The following is a 15,718-nucleotide window of genomic DNA, read 5'->3' as shown; positions in this document are numbered from 1 at the left end:
GGCATATTTGGCCTTATGTACATCGTATCTTCGACGCCTCGCGTTCGCTTTACGATATGAATATAAAACTGTGCCTTCATCGGTTATAAAGTATGACTTTGGAGCGGTTGTTGATGAAGAACAACGGTAACATAAAAATGCACATTATGATGCTGTTAAAATAATTAAAATTTCTTAGTTATTATTAGATTAAAATTTCTAGATTAGTTGTCCGAAATGGCTCTAAATTATGATCAGACTTACCAAGTTTGTCTAGGTCAGTTGTTATTCAGCACTGTCTTTTGCTTTAAACTCATAATATTTACGGCACAAAGTATAATGTGGTACGTGCTCACCCTGAAAAGCTCAACACGTAGCAACACTGGATTATTTTTACCTGTTATTTTGTTTAGATTAGTATTAGCTGTACACTTCCAGTGATGCGGCGTTAAGTGCTGTATATATCTTATATAAACATAGATATATATAGCGTTTGTATATCGTACAATTTATATATGTTCATGGACAAGGCGTTCAGCTTAGAATAAAACCATTTGCACAGGGTTAGTCGTCATATGTGTTATATTATGTACAATATATATATATAGATTTATCAGCAACGCCACACCCATGATTGTTATCTTGTTACATCGATTCTGTTAGTAATCTGTTGTTTCTTCATAGAACAAATATAGAATGCTGCACAACTTAGTATTTCGCAACCCTGTATATTGTCCTGGTTTGACAACTTGAAAAAGTGGCCAGGTCAGTATTGACATGTTAGGGGACTTAGTATAGGCCTAAAGAGCGTGTAAGTACCTGTTGTAGAGCCTATGTATATATATGTAGTTTCTTAATTTTTCTCAGTGCGTCGTGAAAGGCTCAAGGTTGCTAAGTAGTACACAGAATAATAATGCAGATCTGGTATAGATAAATAATATTCCTGAAACGATATAGAAAAACAATCAGCTAAGGCAGCCTGCGAAGCTAGCTGCTCCCCATTAGCGGCAGCAATGGCCAGACCATGAGCGAGTCCTCACCGTTAGCAGCCGGTAATGGCCGTTCGATCATCACGGATATAGCCAGACAAAAGCAACAATCTGCAGAACGCCTAATTTCGCTCGTCCCCTCAACTACGTGCTGCGATTTTCCGGTTGGCCTCGACAGTTCATAACAAGAATTACGATCGCTGTCGTATTACGACCTTTGGCCACGAGCTCCTTCGCACAGGCCGTATGTTCCCGCTGGCTTTTGGAGTTGCCTGACATGGTTTGCAACGGATAACTGAGCAAGCAACACTATTCCTGCATCTTCGGGCGAGCTCCTCTCACTCTGACAGGAATTTGTATTCTTTTTTATGTTGTATTGTATTGTATGGTATGGTATACCTGCTCGTCTGGTACGTTCTAACAGCAAGCATAGCCTGTCTTAGGTCTCAGATGCTTCTTGTTTGTCTCTTTGGGGGGATCATGCGTGAAAGGAGACCAAGGTGGGACAGATCCCTCCCATCCTATAGAAGAATGCATGACAGGAGAGGATACACCCTGCCAGCTCTAACAGTCGCCATTTTATAGAATTCAACGACGAGCATCAGGCCAAGGTTCCAATTAAGAAGAAGCTGTCTTACAGTATAGTTGTTAATAATCTATTAATCACTTCTCGGATATTGGAGCACTATCGTTAGTGTTGGTACGAGTAACGCAACGGGCGCACGGCGTGGCGGCTTGAAAGTGCCGTCGATGAAGTCTGTCGTTTTCTTTGTCCGTCCGCCCTTGTTCCGCTCACGCGCTGTCTCTCTTTCTCCATTCCTCTGCGTGTAGTCCCTCTGCTCGCCTTTGGAGAACGCAAGCCAGGGTCAAAGCGAGCGAACGGACCAGCGGCAACGCCGCGATCGGCTAACGGCAGGCGTACATCGTGACACGGACGTTATAGGGTTGCTGAACGTGAACCATTTGGAGCAATGGTGGAGGATAACACTGCAGCAAAGAGAGAAAGGACGCAGGCGTTAAGGTTGCATGCAGCGGTCACGCCGCCGATGCCGCCACGCGTAGCGAAGCTTCTTCTCGAAATGTATATCCTTTGACAATATAAATTTCCATGAACGTTCGACAAGTCACTAGTTTTCTATTTGAATAATCAGCAATAGATATCTAATAAGCGCGCACCGTTGACCACCGTTTACTGTGTCACCATCTTTCACAGCCGAACAAGTCAACTCTATATGCCGGTTAGTTAGCAATAATTGCTTTGTACATTGAGGCTGAGGTCGTACTTATATATTTTTGCTTCACAGGTAATTGCATTTCGGATGCGATGAAGTGCAAGTAGTATATCGAAAAATAGAGACGAAGGCCTAAATTATAATTGGGAGACCGTTTGTTTCGTTGAGGACTCACAACAAGCTACAACGATTTTTTTTTTAACACAGTTACCGCTTTATTCCGCCTAAACAAATTTCCTAGCCGAATGGCAAATCATGCTAGTTTTCGACACGTTTCCTAGGCACGAAAAAATTATGCCTTTAATTAGTTGAAAAAATGATTATGAAATCTTTTCGACGTAAAATAACCTATGTATCTCTAAGGGAAGATATATATTTGAGGATAGACGTACGAATGAGTAATTTTATTTATCTTTTTTTTTTACCTTAACAGCGGGTAAACTTCTTTCTACTAGTTTGTTTCAGCAATGTAAAATCTGTTTTTTCAGTAATTACTAAATTAAATATGTGTCAGGAGCAGTTCGTAGGTAAGTCAGCTTTCGTAAACAGTAACTTTGAGGATGCCAGCTACAGTGTTACTTGGAACAAGGAAGATATACTCAACTTATCCGTTTGAACAGTTTATTCGCAGTTTTTTTTCGATGCACATTGTACAGTGTACACGGAGGCCTATGGAATACAGGCCGTTAACCGTTCGTATGTTGGCGTAAGTAAATCAAGGATTTTGTTATAGGCCGGTTGATTTTTTGCCACTCTCTCCTGAGAGTTCATCTCTTACGTGTTTTGATGATCTTAATATTTCTGCAATAAAATATCTTCACATCCTAATGTATATAAGCATTATTTCAATTAACAGAGTGGAGTAAAGCTGTTCTATCAGTGCAAAGTTGCTAGATTTCACGATATTACCATCTATTTTTCAACTGTTGTCTGAATCGATAATATAATTAGCCGTTCGGATAATGACTCTTACCAACTGGCCAAACATGACGGATCCTGTGTCACGTTCTTTCCGATATAATCGCTAGTATTTCTTCATGTAGTCTGAAAAATTATCAGTTGCACTACCAACAGTTTTATAGCCGCTAATAGCAATCTCATCGGCTGAGTGAACAAAAGATAACTTTAATTAACAATGCAAGGCAAGTTCTTTTGAGCAATCACTTCTGAACTAAACAGACCATTATATCACCCTCAAAAGATATTACTAAGTTCTGTTCATCGCATAACACAATTAAAATGTCACTCGAGCGAGACTCAGCTTATAACGGACCTTAGCCTAACGATACAAACGGTCATCCTATGGCCCAAAAATAAAGCCGATTAATGGGTAAAAGCACACATCATATTTGCTATAGTTCTACGCTTGGCTCCTAGATAGAGTAGAAAACTGCTTGTGGAAACTTTTCGTCTGCTTTTGAAGCTATCTGTCTCGAAATGTATAGCCTCCAAAAAATCCGGGTGATGTAATAGAGATCATTTCTAATAAATAAGAAACTAGCAAAAGTGTCCTTTCGACAGGTCATTTCATTCTAGGTGTAATAAAATAATAGCTATTAATAATTGTCCCATTCTCAGTTTCCACTAGTCCTCGATATCTAAAGCCCCCTTTTGCGTTGATTTGGCAACGGTTCCCAAAAGGGTGTACATTGATTCAACATAACGTCGGCGTTTTTCGATACATGCGAATACTGCGGCCCCATATGTGTTGAGTACGAATACATAGAAAGAATTCATATACAGTGTTTCACCTTGTAACGCGGGAAAATTGTCTCGCGGACGCTCATACGACTACAAATGTGTGTGCTGGAAAACCAACTTGACGTTCGTTGCGTTGCCTTTTCTAGGCTGAGAAAAATGATCTTTGATTTACTCATTATTTGCAAAAACTAGCAGGTAATAATAATAACAATAGTAGAAAATCAGCCAAAATCTTGTATTTCATTGTACAATAATGCCCTCGAATGGAAAATAAAGATTTTTTGCCCAGTCCGGTCCGCGTAACAAGATCTGGTGGTTTGGGGACACAGCTCTCAGCAAACAGATCGTTTGCTGAAACTATAGATCACTTACGTCCAGCATGCTTATTTCGGTACACAGAATAGTATTCAAGATGTCGCGCTAGGGTTCCTTAGTGACTTTTGCTGTCATGCTATCACCATGCTCAAAAATGCAAGCACTTAATGACACCTGTGCTCTACAAGTCGTACTACACAGTAGCCCTTTGTGGGCAAGTTTATTCCTTAACGGATTTTGTTGGGTTCTTTGTACCCCAAATGAGGATACTTTGTGCTCTCATAACAATTCAGCTAAAAATGGGTTTCACTAGAACAGAGTAGGGGATGAGAGAGATCGACTGCATTTGTTGTGCGGTCCAACGTGTAATCAGCGAATAAACAACGCTTGTGGTGATTAATTAATGGATCGACTGTGTTCCGTAGAAATGAAGATGCGACCCTTTCGCCAAAATATGTAGCGCAGTGTTCCTTAATAGGCCGATTTGTCGTTGCGTTGAGGTCATTGGGCCGACACCTACGCCGCTCCGAGCTACCTCTGTGTTGTGGTTGATTCGTTTGACTTGTGATCCCTGGCCTCACTTTATCCACGAGCCAGTCCCTTCAAGTTCTTTGATTAGCCGTCTCAGTGCTAGGTTCGTCAACAAGAAATGTCATCCATATTCTGTACGACACTTGCTGGTGCCACTTTAATCGATTCCCATCATCGGCAATAAATTTCTAAAGAAGGACAGTATCACAGGGTTACGTTGCATCATCGCAAATGCTGCCGTATTTACTATTTGGCTGTCTGCTAATCCCCCGCTCATTTACGAACGATATGGAGTACAAGCATGTTTTTAATTAATCGATTTCGCATCATCGCACATGATTAATAACATGAGTACTGCTATTGATAATTTTACAGTGGCGGTGCCCGCGTAGACAACTCGAACGCAAGACGCCAACAGGGAAATGTATCAAAGCATAACTTACTACCAACCATATATTTTCGATCTTCCCAGCACCAACCTAGTAGGGAAGATGCAATATTTGTATCGAGACTGAATACTTTTAGAATATTCAAACTATTAAATTTTTTTCAAATTAATTCACTCGTAAAAGCGTCGTGCGTAATTGTATTACCTTGCATGTATCAGTGATATCCCACTGTATGATAACGTGCAGTGTGCAGATACTTATCAGGCTGCATTATACAGGTCATAATGGCAGATAGACTACGATTTATATGCACGAACGAATGCGATAACGATAACTGAATAAAGTACTGATATGTGACATGTGAGTTTTTGAGATAGGCGAAAACACGGCACTGTTAGTACTGCTAACCGTATCACTTGTTTTTGGGCCAATGTGTGCTGATCTCAAATTAGTTTGTCTAAAAACCGTTGTATCATATATTCAAACGACATACTTTTAATAATCTTCTCTGTGTGAAACGTTAAATCATATACATGTCAATATGCAGACAACAAAATTTCTTTTGCATTTCTATTTAATACGACCTTCCTTTCACAGAACTAAAGAAAACGTTAACAAAAACGATTGAAGCTCACTAAACTCTGCAAATTTGGGAGGATTCATTCGACCTGTCGTACTTTCTTACGTCTGACTTAAGATTTGCCTCTACGTTGCCAGTAAGTAAATAAAATACAACACTCAATCAATATTAGCCTCGAAGCTGTCACAGATCGAATAACTACGAGGAAAATCTATTTATATTTTTCTGGAGAGTGGTAGTAGTTATTTAGACGGTGCTCTGAGTCCAATATTCAGAATACTTCGATGATTGATGTGGATTGTCTATAACGACTGGACACATATGATTGAGAATGCCAGAGTTCTATTCGACAATGAATGGGCTTATTCGCTCTTTCGACGCTGTTCAGTCCTATACAACAATAAGACGAGGACGCAATATTTTAAAATTTGTCCTATTTTATTATTGATCCATTCACCAATTATTTAGGATATCATGAGACTGCCGCTGAGACCAGTGTGTTTCCAGAAAACATTTCACCGCGCAACTTACAAACGACTTGAACAATTCAATAATGTTAAAGACTCCATTCCATAGCCCACCGAGTCTCAAAAAACTGGGCTATACCAGCCAAAAATAAAGCCATATATGCCGCTAATGATTTCGTGCGAGAAAACCCGTCTGTCAACAAAGCCACAAAGGGAAAATTTGTTCTCTGTTGTCGTGCGGTGCAACGAGAGCAGGAACATCGTCGCCTGTTTTACCCTGCAGAGTATATACGCAGAGTTTTAACAGACCAAGCTGTACCCTGAAATAAATTAGTATTTTCAATCTTTTCTTTTGGCATTACCCAAAGGAATCCTGGGTTACATGTAGTGGTCTACATAACTTGTTTCACCCTGGTCCTAAAACGCAGCTCTGTTGGTCACTATTAGCTTAGCGCCCTTGCAAATGAATCCGTACATTAATGTTTCAATATAACATAATATGCTACGAGTGTAATATTATGTGCACGAGATTCTACACGGATCGATCACTTTTATAGAACGGCGATGATAAAATGGTGTGCAGGTAATGCTAGCATACTCTAATCAACACTCGCCTATAATGTGTTGGTTGCTGTTATGTGGTATTGTTTAGTTTTAGAAGACTGTGTTAGCTCCTCGATGTTAAACTGAGGGACGAGACAACGAGTGTATTCTCTCTTTTTACTATGCACGTTTCCTTAATTACAGCGTACGATCAAGTTTAATAGCGTTTCGATTATCTTAAAGTTGATGTTCATTTAAGAATTTGCATAACTAAATTTTGTTCTAGTTATAAGTAAGGCGCTATTAGGGCTTGTTGCATGGCCCGTCTCTCTTGAGTCACAAATCAGGACATCAGCGCAGAATAATTCAATAGATAACTTTCTCACAACAAAGTACCTTTGCGGTAAGAGGAACTATAACGAAACCGGGGCAATGCGTATGGGTGGATTACGTAGCTAGGAGGCCGGGCTCGCACACCTTGTCCGAGGAGACTTCAAAGCCAAACGTTGCGGGGCAATTTAGTCGAGGGCCATTAAAAAAACACGCTTTCTTCAAAGGTTCAAGTTTAGTTACTTTTTAAAAGTTATCCGAGTTTTTTTTTTGTTATTTGATACAAACACACACGCATGTAGACTAAAATTGATTAGCTCTACGTGTCCGCAATGAATCTGCAGCTTAGATGTCCGCCAGGCCATATTTTCTGGTAACGAGCCAGTGTTTGTGTTTGTCCTGCCGAACGGGAAAATTTGCATCCAAAGCGGTCTTAGATTGACGCACGTGCTTATGTAGCTGTCAAGATCGTATTATCAATTCCTTCCAGTGACTAAAGAGGAACTGTAAACTTCACTGTATAATTAGTCAACTTATCCAAGTTGAGATACAAGTAGGTTCACGCTAGCCATGCACCACCTCGTATGCGTCGTTTGATAAATAGAAAACTAGTTGAGAATCGTTTCTTCTAACTGGTAAGAACAGCACAAAAATCGTCGAACAAAGTAGATGAGCTGTATTGAAAGAGACGCAAATTTTAATGTTTCTGAAACTAGTTTTATTCCGCCACATATGCAATGCGTAGAAGCACGTAGTGGTTTTGGTGTGGATAGAAAAAGGGGCTACGGGTTGTAAACAAGGCCCAATTTTATTGCGTTATTCATCTCAATGTTATTCTACACGACCATTTGTTAAGATATCAGGAAACGGTCCTCAGGTCCAAGGCCGTTACCTGCTTCTCTAAGTCATAGGTTCCGTTTATTTCGATCAGTATATTGATTATTTAGCTGAGGAAACCTTTCAAAACGCTTTATTAGCCGTATACCAATAATATGTTATTAGTATATAAATGAAGGCCTCCTGGATGTAACCACTACAAAAATTCGACAAGTTGCTATAAAGAAACGCCGATCTCTCTAATGGAACGGCGCGATTTTCAATTTAACCAGTATTTTTCCTGGTCTGAGGACAGCTGCGCACTTCATTGGACAACGGATACCAGTCGCCAGCTGTTGCCTGCCGAATCGAGCTTACGCAGTCTTTTTCAGATTCAAATTAAACAGGATATCGTCCACTCTTCAAGTTAAATCATGAGAATAAATTAAGGACGAATTGATTTCCGGTGAGCCTACCAACTGAAGTATCGGTGTAATACTTTGAGGTTTGATTTGCTTTAGTGAATTTTTGCCGGCTGACTAGGGATACAATTAGTATAATTTTTATTAATAGTTGTGTTCTTATGAAAACTTATGCTTTTTCAGATTCAATGTAACATTTGTCGATTGCGCATAGAAGCCGGACTAGCAAAAGAGTGGCTCTACTTCGTTAGACAGTCATGATGGTATTGACGACAATAATGAGATGTTCAAACTTCATAGATACAGAGCTGGTGGCATTGTCGCACGAACGAAGACCGATTCCACACACGATCAATTTGCTACCCACCGTCAGATGTAAAATCGAGTGGAGACTACACTGCTACTGTCTCCTGGTTCCTATTAGTCATCACTTTACATTAAAGGCCCTTTACACAACAGAAGTAAATCCTTATCGAGCGTATGCCCTTCCACGACGTAAAGTCCTCTTGGAAAGTTTTGTCACTTCTAAATTAATTCGAAGCATTGTCAAATCGACAGTGATCACACTCGATAACAGCATCAGCCCACCAGTACCTTTCGATATCTTCTCGTTTTAGCAGATGTTCTTTATAAATATGTTAAGGGAGCGTAGCTAAACTGTACAGGTCAGATCCTAGCAAGTATTACCTAAACAGATTTTAGCATGTCATTAAATGACCCTTTTCAGTCTCTGATGTTGGTCTCAATTATTACCTCCATATGAGCGTTTAATTCTTTGTCGTTTTGAGTAAGTATATCAGTCGTCTTTACACTGCTGGCTATTGGAACCTTTCCTCATGCAGCCATGTCCTAGGTGCGTATTTATGCAGAAGAAAAACAATTGCTTGTGCATGGACTATGAGGCTGTCCCGGACTACAGGCAACAGTAGCGGCAAGAGGCCCCCTCAACAACAACAGGTTACGTCAGTGTCGTCTGCAAGCGCTGAGCGAGTGCTGAGAGCTAATGCGCTTTGTTCCAAGACGTGCCCATCTAGGCGGCTGCGAATGGCGGAGACGCGGCTTGGCGGTCATAGTGCGATTTCTACTGTTACCGTTTATGTGAGCTTCTTATTCTGATAGCTCGTGCGTCTCGCTCGCGACTAAAGGCAAAACGGACCCAAGTCAGCAATCCAGTCGCTTGAGAAACCAATTCAAATTAGTCACTCGTAGTAGCTGATCGTAATAACAGCACGACCATAAACGCACAGACATACACTAACCACAAATCCTCGCGGCTGGTCGATAAGGATCTCTATATAAATGCATAGCCTGGTTGGCTGATCGTGACCGTTTGCCAGCTGATCGGCAAGTGCACTCCTTGAACACAAACACGCACGATTTTATAAAGGAGCACTTTACACGAAAATTATCCTATGCTGATGGAACCTCACATCACAATAATAATTAAGTCGATCATCGTCATAAATGTCCGCTAAAACTGACAACACATTCTTGAACTAACGACATTCGTATGAGACGCAAACACATTTGAGAACTGATATTGATAACGAAAACAGCAGTAGGAACCTGGTTTCGGAGGTACTTTGGAAGTAACGACCACGAACAGCCGTTATCGGTGGACGGTAGTTAACTGTTGTGGCGGAACTGATCAGAGGGCTGAACGCAAACTTGTTTGCCGGATCAAAAAGTAGTGACAAGAAAATTTCGCCGGATAGGATACATCGAGGGGCACAGGAACAGACGGAACGGATCTGAGTAATTATCAAATCACTGAAAACCCGGCAGCACGAAATGAATAACAACGACATACACAGCGCTTCGATGAAACGGGGCCGTAATAACCATCGCCCTAGGAATCCTTGTATATTGTGCTCGGACGGGAGCGATAATTGTGCCAGTAATTGTTTAACTAATAGCCCCCGGAGGAACTAGAAGAGAACGGTTTAGCTCACTTGATCGCTTCCTGGCAAAACATCAATGATCAGGCTGAACGTCGGACATGCGAAATAATTCATTACTTGACAACGATAGTTCTGATTTGGTGCTTGACGTACGAGTGAGGAAGAAGGAACAAATGCAACAAGCTATCGGTCGAAGTGAAATAACAAAGTAATCACTGCGTGGTTTTAACTATTGTGCCTGGCCGCTTATAGACGCACTTCTTTGCGGTTAATAATAATAATGATAGTAATCTTCAACTGATAACAATCTTCAGGTAGTGCCGCGGCAGAATGTAGACACCACTATCCAATAACGGATGAAAAAATCTTACTATGAAAATTGGCGCCTTGTTGTTTTTACGTACGTCCTCAAAGCCACAACAACTTGAAGAGGCCAAACCAAAACAGTTTAGGCTATCCTAGAGCAGATCTAACATCACTCGATCTGATTTTGCCTGCTTCTTATCCATCAGCTCGCACTAGACCTCTGGACGGCTTCGGCTTTCGCTTTGACGTCGTTCATCGTCGGAGGCGCAAAGCAACATGTACACGCCACTTAGTCCCACTCATGCTTGACGGTTGTTTTTAATCCAGTTATTGGAACTGTTGATGATGATGACGATATTGTTGTTGTGATCACTTTCGTTGTTGACCGCGTTTTCTGTTTTTGGCCGGCTTGATCGGCTGTTCGACGAGCCACAGCTCGTCGCCGCTTGTCAGCCAGCTGCCACTGCCTCGCAGTAGTACATTGTCAACGACAGGAAGACGTCAATAATCCATTATTGCACCTCGTACGTACGTGTTAAACGTGCATGCACTATGCTGTCGTGACCGTGCTTCGGCATTTGCGGTTCACGGTTATCCGTTCTGATCAACGCTTGCTGGTCAGTGACAAATGGCGATAGAAGCAGTGACTCCGTAGTGGCTGCCGGCTACTGCAAATGCTGCACTCTGCACCCCGATTTTCTCAGTAGCTTTTTCCCGTTCAGTTGGCCTTTTGTCTATCCCGTGTTAATCGTCGCCTGTTGGTCCTATTGGTCCTTTTGCTAGTCCTGTTCTGTCGCTTACGTTAAGTACTACTCCTTCTACTATTGCAGCTGGTACGGCTGCGACTGTAATTCGCCGTGGCCACAGGAGCGAGCACAGGCTAGCTGGAAACTGAATTGGAGATGCCTAGGATCATTGTGAACTCTCCTCCCGGCCTTCTGGCTAGTCCTGCGCCACGAGATGGAGCCACCAACATTGTTTGTCCTGAGGGGCAAACCCCGTCGTTAGATCGTTGGGGCAGCCGTCGCGCATGCGCCAGCAGTTTGCTATACACACTTGTTGAATGCTATGCACGCCCACCCGCTGGCCACTGCTGATTGCCGCTACTGTTACCCACTGCCTACAGACAACTCACGGCCGTCACTACGGTCGCTGGTACTACCGCCTCTACAACCAGCATCATGACTATGACAACCGGCGTCTATCCAGACTCAACACTACTCGCTATGGCCGCTAGCGCTGTGACCATTTACGTAAGGTACGATGGCTACGACTATTAATATTAATATTTTCAGTTATTTTACCCAGGCAGACATTGTTGTTCTGCTACCGTTACCGCTGCTGTGATCGAGACACGATAAAACGCACTGAATGAGAGGAAGATCAGACGATGGCTCACGACTCAGATACGTAACAATGACAGACACGCCGGACAATCGGTATATATGGATCAGTAGCAGCAGCAGCTGATAGAAGGCGCAAAGCAATAGCTGGCGAGAAGGGTCGGGAGGAACGATGGTAGCGGGCGTGTGCGTCACGTAGAAGAAGAAAAGTCTGAAGTTTTGCTTGTCTCACGTGGTTCCGCTAATTTTCGCGGATTCCACCCCCCCCCCCCTTCTCTTTCTCCCCCCGATAAAGGTTGTTGTTATCGGCCAGCTGTACCACGGGCAAAACTGTTATCGAGGTCACGTGCTTGTGGGTTTAAGCCACTTGCCGTCGCTCGCAGAGGTGGTGCATTATTATCGTCTATCTTCGCCTGCCCTGCTTTGGATGCCTTCGAAATCGCGGCGCGTATCCTTTCTTCTCTGTCCTATTTAGCAAAGCTTTCGAGTTGTACTTAGTGGTCTCGCTTGTTTAGCGTTCCGCTAAACTTTTTACTCCACGCTTGCTTCTTGCACTCCTCATGTCGACCTTTCTGCCCCATTGTGTTTTAGTCTGTTTTGTCACCTGTCTTCTATCCATCTTTTCGTCAATGTGCAATCCAATCCACGATAAGCGATCCAGATCCTGCAATGGTTTCTTTAAGCCGAATGTCGTGGCAGCGGATACCCCTTTTTACATATGTGCGTGTTCAGCTATTTAGTTGCGCTCATGCTATGAAGACAGGAAAATGCTGACTGGTTGGCTACATCTGCTGTGGCCGCCTTTGCTAATAACGTACCGCACTGTCGACAAAGGCAACAGCTACGCTAGCTTCATTCAGGAAGATACAAAGAAAAAGAGGTAACGAAACCGCTCTACACGTCACGGTCGCTAGCTACCATCGGTACGGTGAATTTAGGTTGGTGATATGGCACTATTTGTTGTAACGAAAAATTTGTATAGCTGGTTGGAGGCTTGTGGAAGAATTCTGGCTCATCCAACCAGCGAGGAACTTCGAGAGACGACCGGCGCGCATGTCTGATGGTAGTAAGGTAGAAGTGGCTGTCTCAACGACTCGAGACAGCTGACCCTTCTTGTTTATTACCTTATATGGCACCATATGCCTTAATAAGTTTCTGTGCAATATCTGTTTGTTGAAACACTATTCTCATTTGATCGTGGAGCTGCAGTACAATCCTGAAGTAGCTGAAGCAGGAACTGGGCAGATGCCTTGGAATACCATCACTTAAAATGACGTATCAAGATAGGCAAGGAGTAGCACACCGGCCGACTTTTCAAGAAAGAAATTTTGTCACGTAATTGTGTCTCTATAGGCGTCAACTATTCATCACAGGCAGCAGGTAACAGAAAATGTAGAATGACACTAACAGAGCCGACCATAGTGGTGATTCACTGATGAACAGCTATTTGACGTCGCCGCTTACTCGATCGACCATCCGACGGATAGCATCGTAATGACAGAAAACATATCAGTAATAACGGATGTAGCGCCGGCAGATGTTACCAGAAAAGACGGCTGGGAGGGCGGGAGCGCGGACGTTAGGAGCAAACGGCGCGTCCTTCTATGGGCAACCAGCTGATACAAAGCTGGTGAGGTCAGGCTGGACGCAGGGCGGCGTCTGTCTCACTTGGCGAGTTCGTCGTAAATATGTCAACAAGGCGATGATATTATTGAAATCGACAAAATTATTACTGAACGGAAGAAGCATACAAATAAAGAGAAAGCGCAGGAAGAGGACGGAAGAATAACGTAAAAGACCACTGAAAGAAATCAAGCTAAAATCTAACTAACAATCTCTCTAGTTACAACGGCCTGAGCTGTTTATAGCATTCAGGAGAAGAACGGCGATTCGCACGATCTATGTTGATTGTATGTATTTTAGGATTCTGCGAGAATGAGGTCAGCGGAACAGTAAGTACCTGTCTGCGAATAAAAAAAGAAAAGCATGAGCAACAAAACCCCACCTGGGACTATTGCTGATCATTATCATCATGCGCTGGTGTCGTTTGCTCGGTTGAAGGGTAGCGACTGTCACTGCGGTCGAGCGACGGCGGCTTTTTTAGGTCGAACAACTGAAATTGCTACGAGGCCTCGGGCATACATTACCGTAATGCTCCTATTCTACTGACGCAGATAAACGGAAAATTTCTCACTAAAAGATAAGAAAAATATGGCCTGCTCACCTCCGGTCTCATGTGCCCGTTTTCGACTTGCACAGTATAGCGTACGACGATGAGGCTCATAGACGTATCGTACTTTCTGTTTGGCAAGATCTAACTGCGAGATACCCTGCCCGTTGCTGTTTTTAAAATAGTCGACGAATGTACTTAATTAGATTTATTTCAGTCGCGGGATTGTCATACGAAATGTCCGTGGGTGACTACAAAGTACGTTGTACTATATATATATATATACATTATTACAGTATTTTTTTCATAAATATCCGTACTTGCTTGTGAGCCTATCTGTCCGAAAATCTGCTCCACTGGAATATACCGTACTAATCTGATTCTTTATGAGTTGGTGAATCTTTCTTTTGGAATGACTACCCGCTCGATTTTGTAGACAGCTTTCAGATTTTTTGCCGAGAATAAATTTTGAAATGCTTAAGTTTTTTGGGGGAATTTATTTGGTATCCGTGGTGATCTTTTAAAAGGCTCATATTAAAAAGCTGTCCGTTTTTCAGGCACTGCAAAGTAAGCATAGTTTGTTCGCGCTTGTTGTGTAAAAGGGTGATTTTGGGAAAACTGATTTCGGAATTTTTGGAATTGGCTGGAAGTTGATTAAATATGTTGCCCTTAAGGTCATAGAAGGGATTCGTTGCAATGAAAAGACAACAAAAAAAAATAGGGGGTATTTGTAACGTCAGACCGAGATTGACCGTAACACAGCAAGAGGTTTGAGTCAGATAAAACCTCAAACTAATACTCTGTATAAAACCGAAGATCAACTTTCTACAGGTAGAGTAGAAATTGTTTGATTTTACAGTGGCAATTTTAAAGCTGAGGTCAGTTAATGCCTCGGAAAGCAGGACACATGCAACTTCGCAGCTGATTAATTGCAATGGCAGGGCAAAATAGATAGTTCATCAATAATCGGCCTATTGTTTTATCCCTAAAGGGGGCAACAAAGTAACACCGTTGGTGGAATATTTCAATAGAGACACAGAATCAGTGCAACGGGGTAACTGTAAGGGCAGTTAAGATTAACCTGTATGTATTGGACAGATGACTAGGATAAAATAGTAGGATAACGTTAACAGGACAACGGAATCAATAGCACAAGAACATTGATTGCCTGCATTATGGGTACAGAAACCCGATAGCTCTAACGAGATAATAGATTGGGTATAGCACGAAAAAAATTCGTCAGATGGAATAACTGCAGCAGCGTAACAGGACTGTTAAAACGTTTTACTAAGCGTAGAGGCTGAGTACAAGCTGTAAGGAGATGGATAAAGCAATGGTTTTTGCTAACAATTTTGTGTAATCGAGGTTCGTTAAGTGGCGTAAGCGAACCCCATATATACATATTTGATCAGTATTTTCGTTAGCACGAACTTCTTTTAGTAAGCCCTAATCAAGCGGCGAACACTGCAAGAAGTTTTTTTTTTTTAATTTATAACATCCTCAAGCGACTTGGCGATAGACAAGTTCTGTTTCGGAGACGGATACGATTCGTTTTTCACTCACCGTACACACCGGAAAAAATATCATACACTGAAAGTGTATGTATTTTTTCGGTGTGCACTTACATTTCATAGATGCACATACATTTTATAGATGTAGGTATAAAATTCTATGATATGATTTAAAGGCCTTGCGGGAAACAGA

General features: G+C 42.1%; 1 protein-coding gene across 4 annotated transcripts in view; it reads right to left on the bottom strand.

Annotated features, from left to right (window-relative positions):
* Positions 1-11,825, bottom strand: part of LOC111254741 (uncharacterized) — a 288,233-nt gene extending 276,408 nt beyond the window's left edge. For 3 of the 4 annotated variants that reach the window (XM_086975230.1, XM_086975228.1, XM_086975227.1), the window contains exon 1: positions 244-336. The gene's annotated coding sequence lies outside the window, so the exon portion shown is untranslated. Of the gene's footprint in view, positions 1-243; positions 337-10,566 lie in introns of those variants that run through there. The other variant, XM_086975229.1, reaches the window with a different exon arrangement.
* Between the last annotated feature and the right edge of the window lie 3,893 nt (positions 11,826-15,718).

The sequence above is a fragment of the Varroa destructor genome, unplaced genomic scaffold, assembly GCF_002443255.2.
Source record: "Varroa destructor unplaced genomic scaffold, Vdes_3.0 BEIS01000007.1, whole genome shotgun sequence".
In the NCBI taxonomy this organism is placed as follows: Eukaryota; Metazoa; Arthropoda; class Arachnida; order Mesostigmata; family Varroidae; genus Varroa; species Varroa destructor.
Note: the sequence above shows the minus strand (reverse complement) of the source record. Positions and strands in the feature narration are given on the sequence as shown.